Below are 25108 nucleotides of genomic sequence, written 5' to 3' on the forward strand. Positions count from 1 at the left end.
CGTGTTAGCGGCAGCTGCTGCCACTCCGCCAACGGCGCTTTCAAAACAGACCTTTGGAGGAGGGAGGCGTGGGTCAGAGGCGGAAGTAGAGTAGGGGTTAGGGGTTGGGGGGGGGGTGATTGGAGGAGGGAGACAAACCAAAACACTCTCGGCAGACCTGCACCGCAGCCAGGATCGATCCCGGTCTCCAGCGCTGCAATCGCTGGACCATCCTCGTCCCCACCCGAGAGCCTCCACACGCCCGGGGATGGCCAGAGGCGTCGGGAGTCAGACGGGCACGGTGCCCCCGGCCCACAGCAGAAAAGCAGCGCAAAACCCAGCTCAGCTCTGCCTGTCCCGCCAAGTTAACCAGCAGCCATGTATGGATTGAGACGGGGCTGTAGGCGAGACAGGCAGCTGAGCTGAATTTAGCGCTGGATTGAGCTGAAATTACCGTTCACAGAAGCCTCCGAAGCCTCGCGCATGTGTGTGAGTGTGCGCATGCGCGCGCGGCCGCCAAGATATTCTGTCCGCGGTCCCCTCCATATTTTGGTTGCGATTTCTGTGCCTGACATGTGTTGTACGAGGAGCGCTGGCCTTCCTTCCCACCTCCTCTGCCCCTTCCTCTCTCCCTCTCTCTCTCTCATACGCCCCCCTCCACTCCCCTTACCCTGAGAGCCCTCCTCTTCATCCCGCACTGATCCCCATTCCTGTCTCTATTCAGTACTCACTGATATCCCCTGTGCTCCCCCCCCCCCCCCCCCATCTATTTATCCTGCACTGATCTCCCTAGCCACCTCGCATTGATTCTCCTGCCACTCCCCATCAATCCTACACTGGTCCCCCAATTCATCCTGTACTGACCCCCTTCCCATCCATCCTGCACTGCTCACCCCTTCATCCTGCACTGCTCCCCCATCCATCCTGCACAGATCCCCCCCATTCAACCCCACTGACATCCCCCGCGCTCTCCCCTCATAATTTTACCTACTCCAACCAACACTCACTAAACTGGGTATCTTCATTGCCACATACATCTAATCTGAATGTCTGGTAATGTGGCGTCTTGACACCTTTAAATATATTACCAAACATTTGCTGCATTTATGTCCTTTGGCCATCTCTTGTTAGTTAGTGTAATGTCAGATGGGTATAGTCAGTTTTGTCAGCTATTATCATAAAATGCCTTTAGAAAATTCCTTGCAACCTGTATATTTTGTTGTGGATAAATTATGTGGGAAGCGAGAGTGTTTCTGTACCAATAGCAATAACGACCCATGCTATGGCCATGTCATGATAATGTTCGGTCCTTCACAGAAAACATGCTTGTAGTGTGCATGGTTAAGCATATATGTTATCAAGGTCCAGGATTTATTGACACAGGTTGATCATACGCTGAATAATCCAACCACATTTTTGTTTGGAAGTGGAAAGAAATAATAAAAATTGCATTAATTGCAATGTGTAAAAATAGTTGAGATACCGTATTATAATTTTGCTGCATGTCATTGTGGTATATATCATGTCTTGATTGGTGAATATGTTAGTGTGTGACTTTATTTGAAGCAGAAATAATATGTGAATGCATAATTCCGACTGGTAACTGCGCACTTCGTCCGAGCACGCGTCATGCAAGCCATCTTAAATGACCACCTAAAATGTCATTTGGCAACCTAACAAGCTGCCAAGGTTGCCCGGCTGGCAACAGGGAAAAAAAGTTAAGTGAGAGCCCTGCATACCCCCTGATTCCTTTAGCCACAAGGGCCACATCTACCTCCCTCTTAAATATAGCCAACGAACTGGCCTCAACTGCATTCTGTGGCAGAGACTTCCAGAGATTCACCACTATCTGTGTAAAAAGTGTTTTTCTCATCTCAGCCCTAAAAGATTTCCCCTTTATCCTTAAACTGTGACCCCTTGTTCTGGACTTCCCCAACATCTTGACCAATCTTCCTGCATCTAGCCTGTCCAACCCCTTAAGAATTTTGTGCGTTTCCATAAGATCCCCCCTCAATCTTCTAAATTTTAGTGAGTACAAGCCGAGTCTATCCAATCTTTCTTCATATGAAAGTCCTGACATCCCAGGAATCAGTCTGGTGAACCTTTTCTGCACTCCCTCTATGGCAAAAATGTCCTTCCTCGGATTAGGAGCCCAAAACTGTACGCAATACTCCAGGTATGGTCTCACCAAGACCCAGTACAACTGCAGTAGAACCTTCCTGCTCCTATACTCAAATCCTTTTGCTATGAATGCTAACATACCATTCGCTTTCTTCACGGCCTGCTGCACCTGCGTGCCTACTTTCAATGACTGGTGTACCATGACACCCAGGTCTCGTTGCATCTCCCCTTTTCCTAATCGGCCACCATTCAGATAATAGTCTACTTTTCTGTTTTTGCCACCAAAGTGGGTAACCTCACATTTATCCACATTATACTGCATCTGCCATGCATTTGCCCACTCACCCAGCCTATCCAAGTCACCTTGTAGCCTCCTAGTTTAGAGGGATTTAAACAGTTTAGAGGCCTTCAGATGGGTTCAGATGGGGTTAGAAGTGTTCAGAAGTGTTATAGAGGGAAATAAGGGGGGGGAATAGAGGGGGTTTGGAGGTGTTCAGAGGGTCCCAGAGGGGTTTAGAGACTTTATAAGCCCCCTCGTGAGAAATTGTATTTCTCTGAAATTGAAGATAGACATAAAGCTGGAGTAACTCAGCAGGCCAGGCAGCGCAGCGACTCTGGAGAGAAGACCGTTCTTCAGACTGAATTGAACTCTCGTTGGTGAGAGTACTTGTGATTGTCTGAAGAAGGGTCTCGACCAGAAACGTAACCCGTCCCGCTGAGCCACCTTCAACTTCGGAGCCAAACAAAAAACACAAAGTGCTGGAGGAACTCAACGGGGAAGGCGGCTGCCTCACCCGCTGGGTTTCTCCAGCATTTGTGTCTACTGCTAAACGTCAATGATTCCGGGAATGCTGAGGCGACAGGGTGATAGATAGGGAGTGGGAGAGCTAGAGAGAGATGAGATGGGGAGCGGGAGAGAGAGCGTGAGAGAGAGAGGGAGGGAGAGAGAGAGCAAAACACAGAGAGACACAACGTGGGTCGGTACGTGAATGACTAACCTGCACACCAGGAAGAAGCCCCTTTTCGCGGTCCGGGCCCTCACTCATGATGGTGAGTTTAAAGAAATTCTCAATGTGTCAGTAAATGTAATTGTGTTTTAAACAAGTATTATTGACGCCGCGTGAATTTTATTCAAAGGAACATGGCGTCATTAATACTCATTCAAAACCCAATACATTTACTGAGGAATGTGGATGGATACAGATTGATGACATTGTATAACAACTTGTTAACTACTTCATGTTCAGAAGTGCTAACAGTACGAGTTAACAAATCGTTTGTGTCTGATAGCCGTGCAGCGGTTGTTATACATGTTCGTTTTAAAAAAAAATCCGGATGGCGAATTAAAACAAAAAAATTTTATTTAACAAAGAGAATTCGTATTTCTGTACAAAATCCGGAACATTAGTGCGGGGCCTCCATTAGGTGCAGGGCCCAATTGGGAGCAATCGGTCAAATCGGCTTAAGGCCGGCCCTGTTTGGGGGTATCCGGTGAGGGAGTGGAGCAACCAAGTGGGGAGAGGGGATGGAAGTGGGGTGTTCCCCCCCTCCCAGGGTAGGGACTTTTCAAAATTAGATGTATTAAAATCATGTTTTAGTGCATTGTAGAAGTATGATATCAATGCTTTTTGTATGAATTATTTTTAAGAGGTAACTTTTTAAGGGGTAACTTTTTCCACACAAAGGATGGTGGGTGTATGGAACAAGCTGCCAGAGGAGGTAGTTGAGGTAGGGACCATCCCAACATTTAAGAAACAGTTAGACTGATACATGGGTAGGGCAGGTTTGGAGGTATGGACCAAAAGCAGGTAGCTTTTGGTCCATTGTATCACTCTGTGACTACATTATACCTCCACCATGCATGAATGCTTCAAAATCAAGTGATTGAGTTTTATTCCTATATACTCAAGCATAGAAACATAGAAAATAGGTGCCGGAATAGGCCATTCGGCCCTTCGAGCCAGCACTGCTATTCAAAATGATCATGGCTATTCATCTAAAATCAGTACCCCTTTCCGGGTTTTTTCACCATATCCCTTGATTTCATTAGGCCCAAGAACTAAATGTAACTCTCTCTTAAAAACATCCAGTGAATTGGCCTGCACTGCCTTCTGTGGCAGAGAATTCCACAGGTTCACAGCTGCGTGAAGAAAGTTTGTCTTCATCTCAGCCCTAACTGGCCTACCCTTTATTCTTAAACTGTGACCCCTGGTTCTGAACTCCTCCAACATTGGGAACATTTTTCCTGTAGTTACAGTAAGTGAAAATCTAGCAGGCAAGCAGGGTGCTTTCTCCAACCACTCCTTTGAAATCCACTATCTTCCACCGTTTCTACCCAGTGCTTGGTACTTACTTCTAGCAGCCATCGGTTGTCCTCCAGGATGCACCGAGCCGCAGCCTGATCCATGCTGGTCACCTGGGCGAATATGGCACAGAGACTCTCACGTCAGCGGGGCAACGCTTCCAACGCCTCTGACGGCCCGGGACTCTTGCACTGAGGCTGCTCCATGGCCGGAGTTGCAGTGAGCGACTCGCCAGCCCAGCAAACACTCGCCATCCCCACTCCCCGTCCGCACCTGTCCCTGCCGATGATTCTGCTTCCAACTCCCGTGGCCCATGCAGTTGATATTAGTTTTGAAATTTTCGTTGATCACAGAATTTCTCACGTGAGAATTTAGCAAAATGCGTGATTCTCACGCTCAATGTATGGGAGTTAACAGCCCTGCCTCTATATCCCCCTATCTCCCCCCACTCTCTCTCTCCCACACTCTCTCTCTCCCCCACTCTTCCGCTCTCTCACCTTTCACCCCCTCTCTCTCCCCATTTCCCCCTCTCTCTCTCTGCTCTCTCTCTCTCCCCCTCTCTCCCTCTTTTTCATCCCCTTCTTCTCCCCTGTCTCCCCCCCTCTCTCCCCTTCCCTCTCTTCTCTCCCCCTCCCTCTCTCTCTCTCTTCCCCTTTCTCTCCCCCTCGTTCTCCCCCTCTCCCTTCCCCTCTCTCTCCCCTCACCTCACTCTCCCCCTCTCTCTCGCCTCCTCTATCTCATCCCCCTCTCCTTCCCACCTCACTCTCCCCCCCCACCTTCCCTTCTCTTTCCCCTAACTCTCTCTCTCTTTTTCTTTCCCCTAACTCTCTCCCCCCTCTCCTCTCTCCCTCCTCTCCTCCCCCCCTCTCTCTTCTCCCTGCTTCTCAATCTCCTCCTCTCGCTCTCTCCCACACACTCTCTCCCCCATCTTTCTCCCCCACCTCACTCTCCCCCCTTGCTCTCTCTACCCTCTTTCTCCCCTCTCTTTCTCCTCTGTCTCTATCTCCTCTTTCTCTTTTGCCCCCGTCTCTCCCTCTTTCCCCCGTTTCTCTTTCCCCCCTCTCTCCCTCTACCCCTCTCTCTTTTACCATCCCTCTCTCTTCCCACTCTCTCTCTCCCCTTCTCGCCCCCGCTCACTCTCCCCGTCTCTCCTCCCTCTCACTCTCCCCTCTCTCTCCCCGCTCTCACTCTCACTCCTCTCCTCCCCTTCCTCTCTTTCCCTCTGCCTCACCCCCTCTCTCTCTCCCCACTGTCTCCCTGTCTCCATTCCCTCTCTCCCCCCCCCTCCCTTTGAGAGTCTCTGTCCTGACTCCAGAGTTATTCTCACGCTCAAAAGGTGAGAGTTGGCAGCCCTGTTACCAATAGCCTTTATTCATCAATTATGCGTGAAAGAGAGGGCCTGAGGATTGAGGGAAAGGAGACTAAGGAAAACAATTCAGGAAGGAGGGCAAAGCTGAGACAATCTTATCCTCAGAAAGTACTGGAAACACCTCACCATGTCAGGGGGCATCATAGAAACACAAAGTTAACGTTTCAGGTCAAAACCGGAAGACAGTTTTGCCGTCTCACTGATGATGCCTGCTCCGTTGATTCCGGCAAGCATTTCCACTTTTTATTTCTGATTTGGGCAGAATGGCCTATTCCCTCTCTTATGATCTTATGAACAGAGCGATCTGGAAGTACAGGTGCATACTTCCCTGAAAGTGCAAGTCAGGTTGGTGAGGAAGACATTTGGTACCCTTGCCTTCATTGAGAAGGGTATTGAGTACAAAGGTTGGGCCATTATGATGCAAGTCGTTGGTGAGGCCAAACTTGAGAGGTTCTGATCGCCAGCTATAGTAAATATGTCAATAAGTTAGAAGATTCCAAAACTGGAGGGCATGGAGTCAAGTTTAGTTTAGAGATACAGCGTGGAAACAGGCCCTTTGGCCTACTGGGTCCACGCCGATCAGTGATCCCCGCACATTAACACTATCCTACACCCACTAAGGACAATTCTTACATTTACTAAGCCAATGGTGTACGTCTTTGGAGTGTGGGAGGAAACCGAAGATCTCGGCGGAAACCCACGCAGGTCATGGGGAGAATGTACAAACTCCGTACAGACAGCACCCGTAGTCGGTATCGAACCCGGGTCGATGGCGCTACAAGCGCTGTAAGGCAGCAACTCTACTACTGCGCCACCGTGACCGCCGAGAGTTGAGTGGGGACAGATTTAAGAGCGGGCAAATGGGGCCAGCCCAGAATGCCACCTTGGACAAAGTGGGCACAAGGACCTGCTACCATGCTGTATAGTTCTATGACTTTATGACAGTTGTCAGTGTGTGCCTGCAACTTTACCAGCTGTACAGGCTGTCTGGATCATTTAAAACATTTTTGTCTCTTGGACTTAAAAACTACTATAATTAAGTAAATTTAAAAATCTATACATAACTAAAACTCTGATCTTATCTTCCAGTTTGTGCGTTTTTACTATTTGTGTAAAAACGGTACGCAATAGCACTATGATCTTTCGCCAGCTCACTCACCATTCTCCTGTGCTGTGAGTGCACCAAGTTTCATTCCAATCGGTGGCATAATGTAAAAGTTAGCGAGATTTGAAAATCGTGTGCGCAGATCGATCTCCTTCAGTCGGCACCGCGTGGATTAGTCTCTTCTCTTCTCACTCCACGGGACGGTCCGCCCCTTCCTGCACCATTGCGTCTTTACTGGAGCCGAGGGACGCTGCGGGTGGCCAGCGGAGGTCTCCAACTGGAGGGTCCGGAAGCGGCCCAGCCAGGCCCAGAGTCGGAGATGTCGCCGATGTCGCCATACGGAAAGCAGAGACTCTGATCCCGGCTGAGGAGTACGACCAACGACCAGTGACACTGTGAGTCCCCATCGCAACGCCAGCTCCAGCCCCTTCCCCTCTGGTCCCCCTCGCTGGCTCCTGCCCCCTCCCCCATGAAACCCCCTTTCTCCCCCCCATGGCTCTTCCCTGTCTTTTCTTCAAGCTCTCCCCCCCCTACCCACACACCCCTCTCCCCCCACACACCACTCTCCCCCCCAACCCCCCCCCCCACTGCCCACACACCCCCCTTCCCCACAACCTCCCCCACCTACACACACCCCTCCCCCCCACAACCCCCTCTGCCCACACACCTCTCCCCCACACCCACACACCCACCTCCCCCCACAACCCCCCCCCCACACACCACCTCCCCCCACAACCCCCCCCGCCCACACACCACCTCTCCCCACAACCCCCCCGCGCCCACACATCTCCCCCCCCCCCCCCCCCACACACCCCCACCTCTCCCCACACACCCCCACGCCCACACACCACCTCTCCCCACAACCCCCCTCGCCCACACATCTCCCCCCCCCCCCCCCCACACACCACCTCTCCCCACAACCCCCTCTGCCCACACACCACCTCTCCCCACAACCCCCACCGCCCACACACCACCTCTCCCCCCAACCCCCTCCCCCCACACACCCCCCCCCCCCCCCCCCCCCCCCACACACCACCCTCCCCCCGCATGCGCACACCCATCCCCCCACGACCCCCCACCACATATAATTCTTGGAATCAATTCAAATCCAAGATGTGCTGACAGACAGTATGTAAAAGGGCCTCGACCTGAAACTTAACATATCCTTTATTTCTAGAGATGCTGCCTGATCTGCTGGGTTTCTCCAGCACATTGTGTCCTATGTACTAACAGACAGGTGGCTGTACATTTGCCACTGATTGGTCACTAGGCCACTTTGTGCAGAACATCAAAGCTGTGTTTTGCTGGGAATTTCATCCCTCCTACAACAGGTCTGACTGATAGGATAGGACTACAACCCTCATACATTTGAATAGTGATTCCCAACCTGGAGAAGAGGCCGAAATAGAAAATTGTTCCTTTTTTAATTTATCTTAATGTGCCCTAATTAAATATATTGCATTGGAAAAGTAGAAACCAATCAATTAACAAGGAACTTGAGCCTAAAAATTCCATCATACAGCACAAGTTTTAAAATCTAATTTCTGATCAAGGCAATCCATCTTGAACGCTGCTAAGTTCAGAGATGAATATCTCACAACTGGCATTATACCCTTACACTGCACTTGTGGCAAGAAAAATTACATCAAGAAAACATAGCTCTATGTTCACTGATCTGCTAAAGACATTCATAATGATAATAAAAGGAACAAAAATGTCATATTTATTCAATCCCGAATTGTGCTGTTGATTCACTGGTGACGATAAAACCAGTCCATATAATACAATACAAAAATGTCAATAGTTGATTGCAATCATCACTTAAGTATTCAAAAAATCAGCTACTGTATATGTGGCTCTTCCGAATAACAGCACCAAGTAAAACATATTTTATCCCAGAATGTATAATTTTAATTAGTCTCATCCAATAAAACTAATATGTAATTCATAGACCACTTCTTGTTGAATGTAATTTGTAACATACCAATACAATCAGCTGTGTAACACAATTTTAGCAGTAATTTAAAATTTGTAGGACCAACAGTCAATAATCTGAAAAAAATTTGTTGGTACGCGAGTTATTTCACCTCCATAAGAGAGACACATTAACATTCTGATGTATTTCACTTACCATATGTCCATGAACTGTTGAATTCAGTTTTATTAGGGCAAAGAAGGCAGAAGATTTGACATCTGGAGCGTAGACTAATTCTGTTCTGTCAATCTGTACTTCCTCAATTTATCCATCTTCAATTTTACACAATTTCCATGTGAAATAATGATGACTGATACTAGAGCTGAATTGGACTATCACTGGTCTTCAGACACTGAGAAATGAACAAAAATAATGATCAAGAATTCTTGCAAGATTCCTACAAAATTGGAGGATTTCTTTATAGGATGTAGGCATAATTTACTTGGTGCTGTCAATACATAATGCCTATCCCAACCTACCCTTAAGGTTGAACCACTTTCTTGGCCCACAACAGTTTTTCTGGTGAAGCTGTTAGGTAAGCGAGTTTCTGGACTTAAATTCAGCAACTTAAAAAATAAATGGCAACATATTTTCAAGTCAGGGTAGTGTGAAAATCGAATGGGAATTTGGAGCAAGTGAAACTTCCAGATGCCTGCTGTCATTTTTGGTGGCTGAGATTTGTAGGGATGCAAGGATAGGAGAATAGGCAGGTAATTGCAGTGTAATTTCCATACCTTTGGTAGCCACAGTGCACCAGATATGGAAATAATCCATGAATAAATTGGTGGACAGGGGTTCCAATCAACAGGCTGCTTTGCCTTGGATGTTGCCAGGTTTTATGTGAGATGTTGGATCTTGGCTTAAACAGTCACACTTCTGACGTATCCTGTGGGAAGTCTGGACAAGAAGCATTCACCATTATATACCAAGAGTTTGAACTATGCTTACAGCTATAATATTTATATGGCTGACTAATGAGAGGTTCTGGTTAATGATGGGTCCTAGGATATTAATGGTAGAAGCCTCCAAGAGTTCCTCCAGCACTTTGCTTTTTGACATAGCAGCTGTGCACCTGCTCTGAGAACTTGCAATACAACAGCAATCATTGAAGCTGATGTAGCACAGCATTACACGGGAAAACAGGCTTGTTCTGTGAGATTTATAACTGAAGTTCATAATGTTCCATAAACTTTAAAAACACTGTTAATATATAATGCATATTAAGGCCACTAAAATATAGTAATGTATTTATGAGAACTACAATGTTTAATAACTGACTAGAGTCCTTATGCCTGACAATAATATATACATAGTATTTAATCTCCATTTGAGGTCAAACAAGGTCCAGAAATATCTCATTGTTTTTGTTCTAAATCTCTTGAGAGATGTCCTGTCATTAACATTTCTGGCAATAACAAGTCAAGCTGATTTTCATTCTACATGTATGGCAAAGTTTAAGGGCAACACAGTGGTGCAACGGTAGAGTTGTTGTCTTACAGCGCCAGAGACCCTGGTTCGATCTTAACTATGGGTGCTGTCTGTATGGAGTTTGTACATTGTCCTTGTGACCATGTGGGTTTTTTCAAGGTGCTCTGGTTTCATTCCACACTTCAAAGACGTACATGCTTGTAGGTTAATTGGCTTCTGTAAATTATAAATTGGCCATCGTGCGCAGGATAGTGCTGGTGTACAGGGTGATTACATGGTTGGCACAGACTCTGTGGGCCAAAGTACTTGTTTCCACGCTGTATCTCAAAAGTCGAAAGTTGAAAGTAAAATATAGGTACAATGAAAGTAGCAGCGTTACAGGCACAGACTGAGGCAACACAAAGAACGCAAAATTATACGTAAATTATACAAGACAGTGAAAAGAAAAAGACTGTATAAAACATTAGTGCAATTACTTCACAGACTCTTAGAAAAATTACTATCTAGGAGGCAGCAATGTGCCCCTTGAGGATAATACTGCTAGAATATATAAGGGACATGATGTACTTAGATTTCCTTGAGACTTTTGATAAAGTTTTACATAACAGGTTAATGGGCAATATTAAAGCACATGGAATAGGGGTCAAATACATGCATGGATTGGAGTCTGGTTGATAGACAAGAAATAGAATAGGAGTAAATGATTTTTTTTCTCAGTGTGGCACAAGGAGACATATGGGGTATTGTAAGAAACAGTGCTTACACCTCCCGGTTTTCATACCATACATCAACATGTTAAATAAATTATCCAAAAGTAGTATTTCTAAATTTGCTGATGGCATGCCACTGGGTGTTTGCATTCTGTGAGGAAGATGTGAAGATGCTTCAAGATATTTAGACAAATTGAGTGGGTAGGCATGTAAATGGTAGGTGCAGTATAATGTGGATAAATGCGAAGCTATCCACTTTTGGAGGGCAGGGAGCCCACAAAGGAAGAATATTAATTAAATTGTGATTGAATAGGTAATGGGGATCTGTGAAGAGATTTGTGTATTTTTGTAAACCACTTTCTGAAAGTAAACATATAAGTATATCTATCTATATCTATATTACTAAAACTCTGTCCTTGACCGGTTTTGTCGATCTGTGCTGCGATTTCCGAGAGAACGCCGCCACCTATGGCCGTCATTTTTGGCCACCTTGCTCAGAGCCCCCCTCCGCCGTATGTGTGCTGAGGATTTTTCCCGTCGATGAAATATGACAGAGATATTAATGATTTTACAAAATTCTTCATTCTCTCTGCTGCCCCCGCTGGCAGCAGGGGGGAGGGACTATAAAACCAGGAAGTGGTGTGCCTCAATCAGTCTCTGCAAGTGGTGTGCCTCAATCAGTCTCACGTGGTGTGCCTCAATCAGTCTCTGCAAGTGGTGCCTCAATCAGAGCTTTGAATGACACTGACAAATGTCTACAGCACTGTGAGTACCCTTAATTTGGTTTGAAAATGAAAATATGGTTAGAGGCAAAAAAAGCACTGCCTGCAAATGGTTGTTTGGGTTGAAGTAAAAAGGCACTCTCTCTCCCCCCCCCCCCCCCTTCCCCCTCCCTCCCCTCCCCCCCCCCCCCCCCCCTCCTCCCCCTCCTCCTCTCCCCCACCCCCTCCCCCTCTTCCCCTCTCTCTCCCCCCCTCCCCCTCCTCCTCCCCCCCCTCTCCTCTCCCCTCCCCCCTCTCCTCCCCCCCCCCCCCCTCTCTCCCTCCACCCCCCTCTCCTCTTCCCCCCTCTCTCCCCTTTTTTTCTCCCCCCTCCTCCCATCCATCCCCTCCCCTAAACCCCCCCCCCCTCCACACACCCCTACCCCCTTCCTTCCACCCTCCCTGCCCCCCCTCTCTCCTCCCCCTCCTCCCCCCCTCCTTTCCCCTTCCTCCCCCCCCTCTCTCTCTCTCCCCTCCATTATCGTGAGTGCGGGGGGGGGGGGGGGGGGGGGGGGGGGTAGTTAGTGTGTGACACTGCATGCCGCCTCCCCCCCCCCCACAACCGCACTTTGGGGGAACAGACCCAACGGGTCTGCACTTGGTCTAGTATATTACTAATACTCTGATCTTGACCGCTTTTGGTTCACTGTGCTGCGATTTCCAACAGAACGCCACCACGTACAGCCGTCATTTTTGGCCACCTCGCTCAGGGCCCCCTTCTGCCTTCCGGGACCAGAGAACTTTTCCCATAGATGAAAAATCAGAGAGCTATTAATGTTTCTAAAATAATCCCCATTCTCTCTGCTGCCCCCCGCTGGCGGCAGGGGGAGGGACGATAGAACCCGGAAGTGTAGTGCCTCACTCAGTCTCTGCCAGACCCAGGAAGTGAAAGGGTCACGGCTCTCTGAGCTGCGAATAACACTGAACGCACGTCTACTCCTGGGTGAGTCCCCTCGGTGCGGCTCTAAAGTGGCTGCAGCCCAATTGATTGCCTCGCCTTTTTTAAATCTTTGTGTTCACAAAATGAATTTTGGTTGTCAGGTGGCTGCAGCCCAATTGTTTGCCTTGCTTTTTTAACAAGTTTGTGTTCACAAAATGAATTTTGGTTGTCGGGTGGCTGCAGCCCAATTGCTTGCCTCGCCTTTTTAACAAGCTTGTGTTCACAAAATGAATTTTGGTTGTCGGGTGGCTGCAGCCCAATTGCTTGCCTCGCCTTTTTAACAAGTTTGTGTTCACAAAATGAATTTTGGTTGTCGGGTGGCTGCAGCCCAATTGCTTGCCTCGCCTTTTTAACAAGTTTGTGTTCACAAAATGAATTTTGGTTGTCGGGTGGCTGCAGCCCAATTGTTTGCCTCGCCTTTTTAACAGGTTTGTGTTCACAAAATGAATTTTGGTTGTCGGGTGGCTGCAGCCCAATTGTTTGCCTCCTTTTTTTAACAAGTTTGTGTTCACAAAATGAATTTTGGATGTCGGGTGGCTGCAGCCCAATTGTTTGCCTCCTTTTTTTAACAAGTTTGTGTTCACAAAATGAATTTTGGATGTCGGGTGGCTGCAGCCAAATTGTTTGCCTTGGCTTTTAAAATCGTTGCAACAGTTGTATGCCAGCCCAAGAATCCATTCGGCCCACTGTCTATACTAGCCCTCTGGAAACCAGTACCTTCGGCCCGCAACACCCATACTAGCGCAACAGAAAGACCCCCCCCCCCCCCCCCCACCGCCGAGCAATATTGGAATTGGTGGAGGGGTGGAATATTGCTTTGGTGACCAGCCCTCCCGTGTGATGCTGGGATCCAACGGGTCCCACTTTGTCTAGTAAGGTATATAAGTAGTCAATGTGGCAAATGACACTTGGCCTCCGCTGCCTCGTCTTATTACAACTTTATGAACCTTGACAAGACCACACAAATGGTATGCTGTTCTGGTCTGCATACCTAAGAAAAAAATATACCAGCCATGGAGCAAGCATAAAGAAAATTAGGTTGACTAAGCGAGCAATCAGCAGAGTAGGAATGACAGGAGATCTCAGTGAAATGTAAAATGTTCTAACAGTCTTCACTGGCTGAATGGAGCGAGAATGGTTCACCTGGGTGGAAAAGGAAACGAGAATGACAGGTCACAGGACATCTCTCAAGAGATTTAGAAAAAAAACAATGAGAGATATCTGGAATTTTCTGCCACTAGAAGGCTGCGGAAGCGAAGTTGATGAAAGTATATTTAAAGAGATAGCTACAGTAAATTGCAGGATACAAATTAAGAATTAAAGGACTTAAGGGGCTGTCCCACTTGGGCAACCTAAGCTGCGAGTTTGGAAGAGTTTGCCCTGGACTCCAACTCGCAGCATGGTCAACGCGAGGTCCTAGGAGGTCGTATGAGGTGGCTGGAACTCTCCTTCATGCTCGAGGGAGGTTTCCGCCTACTCGCGGCCTCAACTAAGTCGTGGAAAATTGGAGTTTCACGACCTAGGAAGACCTACCAGTAGGTAAAATGCCCGCTAATTTTATAATTCTTGAAAGTGTCTCCACTCCTTCTCCCCCCCTCTAAAGAACTTACGATACTCTGTGGCAGCCGTTTACCTTCCTCTTCATCGTGCCTCCAGCACTCCTCCGCTGTCCCTGGCTGTGTGTGCGTGCGTGCGTGTGTGTGTGATCCAGCTTGCGGTTTAAATGCGGTAGGCGGATCCAGCTCGAGGCTTTCCAGGCGAGTGCCCTCGAGCTTGAAGGTCGAAGGCACTCTTCTGGACTCACGGATTAGGTCGCCCAAGTGGATCAGGCTCTTTAGGAAGAAATTGGGAACATGGTCATAAAGTCATAAGAGTGAAACAGCACGGACACAGGCCCTTTGTCCCAGATTGCCCATGCCGACCAAGGTGCCCCATCTCCACTAGTCCCACCTGCCCATTTTTGGCCTATATCTCTCTAAACATTTCCTATCCATGTACCTATCCAAATGTCTTAAATGTTGTGACAGTTTCTGCCACAACGACCTCTTCCAGCAGCTCATTCCATATACCCACCACCATCCATGTGAAAAGTTCGCCTTTCAGATTCTTATTAAATCTTTCTCCTCTCGCCTTGCATTTTATCAGGATGCATCACAGCTTGGTTTGGGAACAGCTCCATCCAAGACAGCAAGAAATTGTAGCGAATTGTGGACGCAGCCCAGACCATTACACAAACCTTTCTAGTGACTCCATTTATACCTCAGGCAGTCTCAGCTAAGCCAGCAACATAATCAAGGATGAGTTGCACCCTGGCCACTCCTCTCCCCTCCCATCAGGCCAAAGGTATAGAAGTGTGAAAATGCACACCTCCAGATTCAGGGACAGTTTCTTCCCAGCTGTTATCAGGCAACTGAATAATCCCACCACAACCAGTGAGCAGTGCTAAACTACTGTCTACCTCATTGATGACCCTCGGACCATCCTTGATTGGACTTTGCTGACTTTAACTCACTCATGTATCTATACACTGTAAATGGATCGATTGCAATCCGTATTGTCTTTCTGCTGACTGGTTAGCAAACAATTAAATGTTACTAAATGTTATTCCCTTATCATGTATCTATACACAGTAAATTGCTCAATTGTAATCATGTTTTGTCTTTCTGCTGACTGGTTAGCACACAACTAAAGTTGCGGTACACATGACAATAAACTATACTTTACTAAACTAAACCTCTTAATAGCCACTTTCCAGTACCTCACCCATATTTAATGATGATTCGTATCTCAGCCAGAGCACCTACAATTTCTCCTCTAGTTTCTCAGTGTCCTCAGATACATCTGATCAGACCTGGGAGATTTGTCTACCTTCATACATATTAGGACATTCAGCACCTCCTTGGCCATAAAATTGACCACCCTCAAGATATGTGCAAACACTCAAAATGCTGGTGGCGAGATACAGGATCAATACTATTTGCATTTAAGGGTGGAGCAATCTCAAAAGGGCCAAATCACTTGTCAAATACATATATCCAAGTAATGTTAATGTGATAGAGGTTTATGCTGCTACCACCCTGTCAGATGTTGATTTACAACCCTTTCCTCCTCTATTTGAAAAAATATTTCATCTCTCCTCTAATCCTTAATCAATCTGCCTGTCTGTCTGTCTATCTATCTATACATAACTAAAACTCTGATCTTGTTATCTTCCGGTTTGGCGGTCTTTCTATTTGTGCAAAAACGGTTCACGATAGCACTATGATTTTTCGCTAGTTCACTCACCGCTCTCCTGTGTTGCAAGTGCACCAAGTTTCGTTCCAATTGGTTGAATGTCGAAAAGTTAGCGAGGTTTAAAAATCTTAAAAACCGCACGTGCGCAGATCGATCTCTTCTCTTGCCAGTCGGCGCCATGCAGATTAGTCTCTTCCCCTGTCACTCCCCGTGACGGTCCGCCCCTACCTGTGCCATCGCGTCTTTACTGGAGCTGAGGGTGGCCGACGGAGGTTTCGAACTGGACTTTCAGAGGGATCCGAAGCAGCCCAGCCCCATGCAGCAGCCCCACCCCAAGCAGCAGCCCAGCGTCGGAGACCCAACCCAGCCTAGCCCAGCGTGGAAGACCCAGCCAAGCCCAGTCGGAGATGTTGCCAAACGGAAAGCGGAGACTCTGATCCCGGCAGAGGAGAGTGACCAGCACCCGCTGTGAGTCCCCATCGCCCCACCAATTCCAGCCACTACCCCTCTGGTCCCTTCGCTGGCTCCTCCCCCTCCCCCCGTGATGCCCCCCTCTCCCCCATGGCTCCTTCCCCCCATCTTTTCTCTGAGCTCACTCATCCCCCCCCCGCCCACACACCGCTCTCCCCCACAACTGCCCCCCCACCCACACACACAGCCCTCCCCGACGACACACACCGCGCCCACACACACACCCTCTGCCCACACACACACCACCCCCACACATCCCCCCCCCGCCCACATGCCCCCCGCCCACACCACCCCGCCCTCACAACCCCCCCTCCCCCACAACCCGCCCCCTCCCCCACAACCCGCCCTTAAAATCTAAGCCCCTCACAGAAAGAAAACCTTCACATTTATTCACGAATTGTATATATTTCAATAAATCTGTCTTCAGCCTCCTCTATTCCAAAAATAACATCTCTAGCTTATCCAGTCTGTCTCCATAGCTATCATTTTCTAGTCCTGGCAGCATCTTCTTTAATCTCTTCTGCACCTCTCCACTACCTTAATATAATACGGTCACAATTCTAGTAAACAGTATTCAAGTTGTTGCCTAATGAGTGTTGTATACAGCTCTTGCACAACCTCCCTGGCCTTACTTTCCATGCTTCGGCTAGGTCTAACTTATTAACATACATTACAAAATTCAATGGACTGCATACTGGTCCCTGCAGAGCTGGAGTGGTAAAAGTCTTCCAAACACAAAAACATTAATCAACTATACCTAATTTTAGATTCAATATGCCACCCTTCCTTTGATTCCATGTATTTTGCATTTTCTAATAAAACAGCCATGTGAAATCCTGAGAGAGTATTGTATAAATCAATGTATCCTACATTAAATGCAGTGCACTCTCTGCATTACCTCCTCAAATACAATTATTTTTCAAACAGGGCTTTTCCTTAACAAATCCATGCTTCCTATCCCAGATTATTCTGTGCCTTTCCAACAAGGGTTAATACCCATATACACCAATCAAAATGAAACTAAATGGCCGTTAATTGCTTAATTTATTCTTCCCTTCCTGTTCCTGTGCTGTGCTGCTTTATTTTCTATGTTCTATGCTGAAATTGGGGAGCAAAGAGATTACTGTTTTACGTTTTAGGTTTGTTTATGTTTTTAATTATTTAAGTATTGATGTTTTAATTTTTTTAATTTGTTTATTATTTAAACTCTATTAAAAAGTAAAAGAAATGTTTCTAAACAGCTCCCGGCTGCAGTACACCTGCAACATATACATTCTATATCTAACCCAGTAATTGTGCAGTTGTGCAACAAACTCTTGGCTCAGCAGAAATTGGCTTATGGAGCAAATTCATTCTCTAACTCCATTTAAATGACGTGGTGATAGACTTGCTTGTGAAACAGAGGTTCATAAATGAAACATTTCTTTGATGTGACCATGAAATAATTAGTTTTTTTAAATAAAATGTTTCTTTGGACCATTTATTGTTGCTAATCTGCAACTTCACAAGTGTGCTTAACAAAACAGATCCCTCAGATATTTCACAACAATTCAATTATAGCATATTGATATTTAACCAATCATCATGCCAGTGGAAGATTACTATCCATATCCAGAATTCCCCAAAGCATACTCCCGATTAGAACAAACTCCACGTTCTTCTATAATTAACAGCAATGCGATTGATGCACATGTGTGCTTAGTATTTCTCAACCCACAGGAATATTTGGGCAAATATACCATGTGAGGCAAGATGGTACTCTCTCGTCTTTCTAAGCAACTTCTGGACTCGATCACTAACAACGTATTTATATTATTACAGATTTTTTTTTTTTTTATTTTTTATTAGAAGTTAATACAGTACAAAACAGTACAGTGGAACCTAATTTTAGGTGCCAACTATGTCATACCGTAATCCATTCTATGTACAACCTCTAGTTTTATGTTATGAAAAGGAAGTAAGCAAGACAAGAAAAAGAAAACAATAGAAAGAGGAAAAAGGGGAAAAATAGATGGTAGAGAGTAGAAAAACGTGAAGTGTGTATATAAAAAAATAAAAAATAAAAATAAAAAGTGGAAAGTAGAAATAGAAGAGAAGGCCCCTTAAAAGAGAATTTTTCAAATCTGTATTCGGAGATGTAGATCTATCCACGTCATGAACGTAAATCAGCAATCTTTACGGTATTATTACAGAATTGTAAACAATTATACAGAATGTGAACAATTTTCTTCTGTGTGTCCAAAAAGGGTAAAAAGACAGTTTTGATATTAATAAATATGATGGCCTAAATCTAAAAATTCGGCCACCATTTTGATTTTTATAAACCCATAAAATGCTGGAGTAACTCTGGGTCAGGCCGCATCTCTGGAGGACTTGGATAGACAACTTTCAGGTCACGATCCTTCTTCAGGCTTGATGATGCCTGACTTGTTGAGCTACTGCATCACTGTGTCTTTTTTGTAAACCATGAATTAAAATTTAGAATTAGAATTGAATTAGAATTAGATTCCTTTATTGTCATTCAGACCTTTCGGTCTGAACGAAATTATGTTGCCTGCAGTCATACACAGAACCAATAAAAACAAAACATACAATAAACACAAATTAAACATCCACCACAGTGAGTTCACCAAGCACATCCTCACTGTGATGGAGGCAAAGTCTTAGTCTCCGTCTCTTCCCTCCTTGTTCTCCCTCTGCGCTGAGGCGATCAATCCAGGATGGAGATGCCGCCCTCCAGTCCAGTGGACCTCCGTGGTGATGTCGCCGCCGCCGAAAGCTGGAACGCTGTCTCCGCTCCGAGACGGCCAGCCACAGCATCAGCTCCGGGCAGCCGCCCCAGCTCCAGGCCGCCGCCCCAGCTCCGGGTCACGCAGTCTCCGCTCCAGGCCGCTGCCCCAGCTCCGGGCAGCCGCCCCAGCTCCGGGCAGCCGTTCCAGCTCCGGGTCCCGCAGTCTCAGCTCCGGGTCCCGCAGTCTCAGCTCCGGGTCCCGCAGTCTCAGCAGTCTCAGCTCCGGGTCCCGCAGTCTCAGCTCCGGGTCCCGCAGTCTCAGCTCCGGGTCCCGCAGTCTCAGCTCCGAGCCCCGCTGCATCAGCTCCAGGCTGCCGCCGAAAGCCAGAACGCCGCACCAGCAAGTCGGGCCACCGCTGCCTAAGCCCTGAAGACGGCCAGCCTCTCGTTGGTGAGTCCTGGCTGGCTCTGCCTCCGGAGCCTCGTGGTCAGTCGTAGGCTGGAGGCCACCAGCTCTGCCATTAGGCCTCAGCACAGAGAAGGGGGATTCCGGTGGGCGGCGCGACTCTTGTCAGCAGCGGCCTCTGCAGCCCGTCCGCGTTTTATTATTTTCTGTCTATGTTTTTATGTAGTTTTTGTTATTTTTTGTTGGGGTGTGTGTGGGTGGGGAGGGGAGGGAGGGGGAAACTTTTTTAAATCTCTCCCTGCACGGGAGACCCGACCTTTTCTCGTCGGGTCTCCGTTATCGTTGGGGCTGCAATAAGGAGCGGCCTCCAACAGGAAGAGACCGGGGACTCTGGTGCCGACGACTCACCTCACTGTCGCGGAGCTGGCCGAGTCCGGAGCGGGTGGAGCGGTGGAGGCTGGAGCGCTGCTGCTGCTGCGGCCCGACCGGAGAGTCGGAGGCTTCAACTGCAGGTCTGCGGACGGCGGCACCGGGAGCCCGTGGGTCCCTGGAGGGAGACCGCTTTTCAGGGCTCTCGCAACGGCGACTTCTCCCGCCCGAGTTGCAGGGTCGAAGAGCTCCTGGAGCGGGGCCTGACATCACCGCCCCGCGCAGCTTGGAATGGCCGCGGGACTCTGCGAGCGCACGCCGGGGGCTCTAACACCAAGACCCGGTGTGCGACCTCGCACCACCCGGCGTGGCTTTAATGGCCGCGGGACAATCGCCATCGCCAGCCGGGGGCTTTGACTTTGACTCTGACATCGGGGGGGGGGGGGGGGGGGGGGGGGGGGGGGGGGAGTGCAGTGGAAGAGTGCAGTGGAGAGATAAGTTTATTTGGCCTTCCATCACAGCAATGTGATGGATGTTTATGTAAATTATGTTGTGTCTTGGGTCTATTTGTTTGTAATGTATGGCTGCAGAAACGGCATTTCGTTTGGACCTCAAGGGGTCCAAATGACAATTAAATGTATCTTGTATCTTGTATACGGCACGAAAAAGTCGCGTTCCCCCGAAGGAAGAGACAGAGAACATGTTTCACCCCCCCCACACAACCCAACAAACTGAAACTTAACCAAAACAAGACAAAAAAAACAACAGAAAAAAGTAAAGACAGACGGACTGCAGGCGAGCCGCAAGTGTTAACAGCGCCGCCACTTCCAGCTTCTGCAGTTCCTTGTATCACCATTGTTATTGGTTGGGTAGCTTCAAATATGCTGTGGTGTCAAAGATACATGTAAGTAATTTTTGCAAGAGATATTATAAAATATCTGATGGATACAGTTCCTTAATGCCTGCTGTCTGTCAACACCCCCATCTCTTCTATTTCTGCCCATCTCCAATTGTTATGTAAATGTGCAACACTGGTGACTCACAAGGTATGAGATAAGTTTTGAAGCATTTCTTTACCATGTTAGATTAAAAACATTTAAGTATGTGCAATTTCATAAATTGGAAAAACTGATACGAATGACATAAACCCTTTTTGAAAATTCAATTATTTTCCATAATTGTATGCAGTATGGAACACAATTTCTGACTTCCATCGATTCCTTGCAGTACAATTGTAGACGGGTAAAATTATTTCAGAAGATATCTAGTTTTGAAAGTTCAATGCATCTTGAAGTCATTGACACCCAATTTGGGAGCCGACACATTTTCAGAAACGAATATGTTCATATTGTTTGTGGGCAATATCCTAGATGTGGTGGAAAATCTGCAATATCTGCTAACATCAAGGCACTATGCTTTGTGTAATTTAAAAAAAATAAACAAAGAGATGAATGTTTTTATTTGAGTAAGCATACCTCCATGAACTGCAGACATGCAACTTAATAAAATTATGAACTGATTTTATCAATGTACACTGTGGAAGCAGGAAGGAGCTAGAGGCAAGGATATTCAGGAATGCACTGTTTAGACAAGAGGCAATAAGTATAGAATGTGTGTGACAGGTCATATTAGAGGGACGGCCACAACTTTGTGAATAGAGTTGAATGGGCACCAGCTATGTCAGTTTTTTTTTTTGTTGGACATGTTGAATAGTCCTTGTTCCAAACCTACACTCGCACCATCCCCCAACTCTTTCTCCACCATGTCGATGACTGCAACAGGGCTACCGCCTGCGCATGTGCAGAACTCATTGGTTTCATTAACTTTACCACTAATTTCGACCATGCCCTCAAATACACCTGGCCTATCTCTGACACCTCTCTCAATGTTCTTGATCTCTTTCTCCATCACAAGGGACAGACGATCGACTGAGGGAGCAGATCTCTTCGCACGCTGCCTTTTGCAAAGACACTAAACCCTACTCTAAATGTCACCGTCTCCATAGCATCTGCTCCAAAGATGAGGCTTTCTAGCACATCTGAGATGGTCTCTTTCTTTAGTAAACGTGGTTTCCCCTCTGCTCTCATAGATGGATCCCTCAAACGTGTCTCTCTGTGTCCCATTATTCTTCTGTTGCTCCCCCTTCACCTAGAAAAAAGGCTAGAGTATCCCTGGTCCTCACCTTTCACCCCACCAGCTTCTGCATCCAACACATCATTCTCCAATATTTGCACTATCTCCAATGTGATCCCCACACCAGTCACATAATTACAATCCCCATATCTTCATATCCCTTCTGCTGAGACCATTCCCTCTGCAACTCCATGATTTACTCATCCCATGCACTTAAACCACCCTCTCCGCAGATCTTTCCTCAGCATCTGCAGAAGATGTCACACCTGCCTCTATACCTCCACCTTCCTATTCATCCAGTGACATCAGCAGTCTTTCCAGATGAGACATATGGTCACATGCATCTGAGGAAATACTATATAATAGAATTGCTCAGATAGTAACTTTCGGGTTTTGAACCTATGTTAAATTGGAAGAAAAGCTTAAGGTTTTCAGAAACACATGTATCCTAAAAAAATAAAGTACAAAGAAACACATACAGCGAACAGATGAATCAAAACATAGAAACACTAATCTGAACCTGCATAGCTTAGTTTATTGCTTTGAGGCAATTATAACGCTGGAGGAAATTGTATTTTGTATGATTTTGTATTGAAGAATGGATAGCTGAATAGGGCCTCTTACAGAATTCAAGGCTGAGGGATAATAGACTCTGTGGTTAGCTTTGGCTATGTTAAATTATAATGAGGTTGAGATAAGGGATCGAGCAGCTTGACTTTTGAGGTAATGGTCTGAAGTTGTAAATTTACCCTGTGTTCTGTAATATTTGTAAAAGACCTTGCAGAGAGATTGAAAATCCATCTCCCAGAGATAGCAGGAAAGGGAGGCTGTAATGTAGAATGAAGCTGCATCCTGGCACCAAACACTTATCAAATAAGTTGACAGATTTACGACCCATGTATGCTTGGAGTTGGGAGGTGTGTGTGGGTTTTGAATTTAACTCAGAAGCTGTGTAATTCGGCGAACTCATATAATTAATGTTTTAATACATAGGTAATGGTATTTTAAACTGTAAAATTGTAGTGAAACCATTTATGAAATTATTGTGTCTTAGTAGACTGTAAATATTAGATGTTGTTTAGATTTATAGAAATATCTTTCTTCTTGGTATGGAAAGTGTGTATGACTTGTGTGATCATTGTATTACATATGTATCTTATATTTTGAGGAGTGGTCTTTGATAATTGAGCCCACTGGGGTTTTGCCGTGTTGAAATAAAATCATTTGAAACAAAGTTAAACCACAGGCAAACGAAGGTTGTAAAATGAGGCCAGAGAAGGGGGGGGGGGGGGGGTATCATGTGACTGCTGTTGTAAATCACCAGAAGGACTCCAATGATTGGTTACTAGTTTGTCATACCCTCTGTATCTTAAATGTCTAATACCTATATAAATGCCATGAGTTTGTATCAAAGTTACTAAATTCTCTGGATCCGCCCCAGAGATATTATATATAGCATTTGGTCACCATTAATAAAGGATAGATGAGTTCACGATAGAGGAAATGCATCAAAGATTACAAGATTGATTCTTGGAACGGAAGTTTGTTGAAAAAGGAGGGATTAGGCAGACTGGCCTGTCATTTAGAAGAATGAGATTTGATCTAATTAAAATGTAATATAATCTTGAAGGACTTTATAAGTTTAATAAAACCGAAAATACTGGAAACATTCATCAACAGCCAATATGGGACCTTAGATGGGAGGTTGATAATTCCTCTAAATGTTGTATCTACACTCAGGGGTCACAGTTTTAAAATGAAGAGGTTACCCATACAGAACAATGATGAAATATGTCTTCACCCAGAAGGTAATGGATCTTTAGGAATATCTACCCAAGAATACTAGATATTTTCAATCATTGAGAAGATTCCAGATAGCGTGCAATAGATTTTGTAGAGATATCAAGGGAATCATAGAATATGGTGTTAGTGCAGGAAAGTGGCATAAATCTTATCAAATCAGATAACAACCTTTTAGTTGTTGTTTCTGAACTCACATTGAATGTCAAATTAATTCTTCTTTCTAACCTCGAAATCTCTCAAGCCATCATTCTTTTTAATAATTGGAACTAACTGCCTCTTACCAGCAAATTCAAAAATGCAACAATGTTTAAAAAACTGTTTCCATCTCTCCGCCAGATGCCTTCGACATGCATTGTTAAGACTTCATTGTCCTATTTAATAAAAGTGACAATGAGTAATTATTGTAAGCGAATATTCAATCACATTAAGTATTCCCACACACACTGACCTAGATAACTACCAACAGCAAACTGCAAATCAAACAAACTGGCACCCGTCCCCTCCACACACATCCTCCAAAAATAATGACAACTGAAGGACATAGGGTTGAGCCCTCGAGCTTTCATATCCTTGTCCATCCCAGTACGAGTAAAAATAATGTGTTCTGTGCCTCCTGCCTTAGTTACAATCTATACAATCTTACATTCTATACAATCCTGTGGGTTAAATTGGGCATTAAGAGGAGTGCTATGCTCCAGAATATCCTGTCTTTAGCTGCTTATGTAAATAATTATATTATGGGAGTAGTCTAGTTATATTTTTGTTCAATGGCAATTCCAGGATGTTACTTGGAGTGGGCTGGTGGTGACATTCAATGATGGTAAGATGCAATAAATCTGGCTATTGAGTGGGTCAACTTATATGGTTAAATTATTATAATGTGCGTATGCATCTAAATATTATAAAAATACATTGGTTGGGAAATACAAATTCTAATATTGTTCTGAACTAGCACTACATAAAATCAGCTTACATATGTTCTGCTCTGATTAAAGGGGTAGAATTTGGCTGAAGCTTGTGCTGGGTATGTTTCTGTAGATTTCACATGGGAAACTAAAAATGGTGGAAAAAAACCTGGATTTCCAATATTGTACTAGAGGATTTAATGTAAGAGGAAAAAAGTTTTTCCTATTTTTAGAAGAACAGGAGGACGTCAGACAAAGCAGTGAGAACATTTTCAGGAGTACAACTTGATGGAATAAATTCAGTGCGATAAAAGCAAGTTAATTTCATAATACTGTATATGAAAATCAAAAACTAAATTGCCAAC

The 25108-nt window shown here is 45.8% G+C and overlaps 1 protein-coding gene across 2 annotated transcripts in view; it reads right to left on the reverse strand.

Annotated features, from left to right (window-relative positions):
- Positions 1–25108, reverse strand: part of lrrc7 (leucine rich repeat containing 7) — a 368217-nt gene that overhangs the window by 319876 nt on the left and 23233 nt on the right. Inside the window, exon 2 of one of the 2 annotated variants that reach the window (XM_055641899.1) lies at positions 9009–9204. The exons of the other annotated variant lie outside the window; for it this stretch is intronic. The gene's annotated coding sequence lies outside the window, so the exon portion shown is untranslated. The remainder of the gene's footprint in view (positions 1–9008; positions 9205–25108) is intronic. 2 annotated transcript variants of the gene reach the window in all.

This window comes from Leucoraja erinacea, chromosome 10 (genome assembly GCF_028641065.1).
Source record: "Leucoraja erinacea ecotype New England chromosome 10, Leri_hhj_1, whole genome shotgun sequence".
NCBI classification, from domain to species: domain Eukaryota; kingdom Metazoa; phylum Chordata; class Chondrichthyes; order Rajiformes; family Rajidae; genus Leucoraja; species Leucoraja erinaceus.